Source organism: Sturnira hondurensis, unplaced genomic scaffold (genome assembly GCF_014824575.4).
Source record: "Sturnira hondurensis isolate 20B ecotype Veracruz unplaced genomic scaffold, ASM1482457v3 Scaffold0020237, whole genome shotgun sequence".
Classification (NCBI taxonomy): domain Eukaryota; kingdom Metazoa; phylum Chordata; class Mammalia; order Chiroptera; family Phyllostomidae; genus Sturnira; species Sturnira hondurensis.
The window spans coordinates 2,744,496-2,745,450 of NW_028092868.1; the positions used below are offsets into that span (position 1 = coordinate 2,744,496).

Here is a 955-nt window from a genome sequence, read left to right on the forward strand (position 1 = left end):
TTTCAAAATAATATTTGGGGTGTCCTTTTTGTCACTTGGGGTTATTTTACAGAGATTGTTCCCTGTTTCCAATCACACCTGGTGTAGCCACACCCTGCTTTGGGCTGGGCATTACATAAGATTCTAGCTCTTCACCAACATAGTAAATACAATGTAATCACGTGTGCACGCATAGAGCAGGTTGTTGTGTTTCTCTTCACTAACTTACACTGGGTATCGCCCCAGAAGTACAGTGATGCAAGTATCCGACCCGTGCGTCCGCGCGCCCTCCCGAAGGCACCGCGGGGCTTACAGGGCCAGGGCGCTCACAGAGGCTCCTCCCCGCTGCTTCCAGGGTGGGGTTTCACACCTTCCGCAGTTTTGTTGTTAGCAGGCTGGTGCGCTTCCTGGTTCTGTTGTCATTATTGTCAAATGATCTTTAATTGAAACATTTTCCTTTGTTGTTGTGAACTAGCTGGGCATTCCCCTGCCCCACCGCTGATGTCATCTGTGACGTCATGAGGGTGGCGGCCACCAACACTGCAGCCCACAGACTGGGCCTTCCCCGGGGATCTCTTTAATGGTTCCAGAGAGTTCTCTAGCTCAAGATCGGTGCCACCTCTGTTGGACAACGTTGACAATCTCATTGAAAGTGACGTTTCCACTGTGCGCTTTTATTTTATTTATTCATCATTCATTCATTCATTTATGTTTTTGCTTCTTCCTTTCTCTTTGAGGCAGTTCTTTGAGGGCTTCGATGATCAGGGCAGAGGCAGAAGGCACCGCCTCAGTCTGGGCCTGTGTATTCCGAATGGTCAGCTTCACTGTGATCCTCAGACTGTTCCATTCACCGGTTGCTTTGGTCACGTTATCACCAAACATTTTCGGAGGCAGACCCAGGGGGCCAATCTTGGGGGCTAGGGCAGCACCTCAGATATTTGACCCTGATCTGGTTGGCGTTGCACTCCGGAGGCAT

General features: G+C 50.1%; 1 pseudogene; it reads right to left on the reverse strand.

The window, feature by feature from the left end:
- Nucleotides 1-407: 407 nt before the first annotated feature.
- On the reverse strand, nt 408-955 carry LOC118975291 (60S ribosomal protein L12-like; annotated as a pseudogene).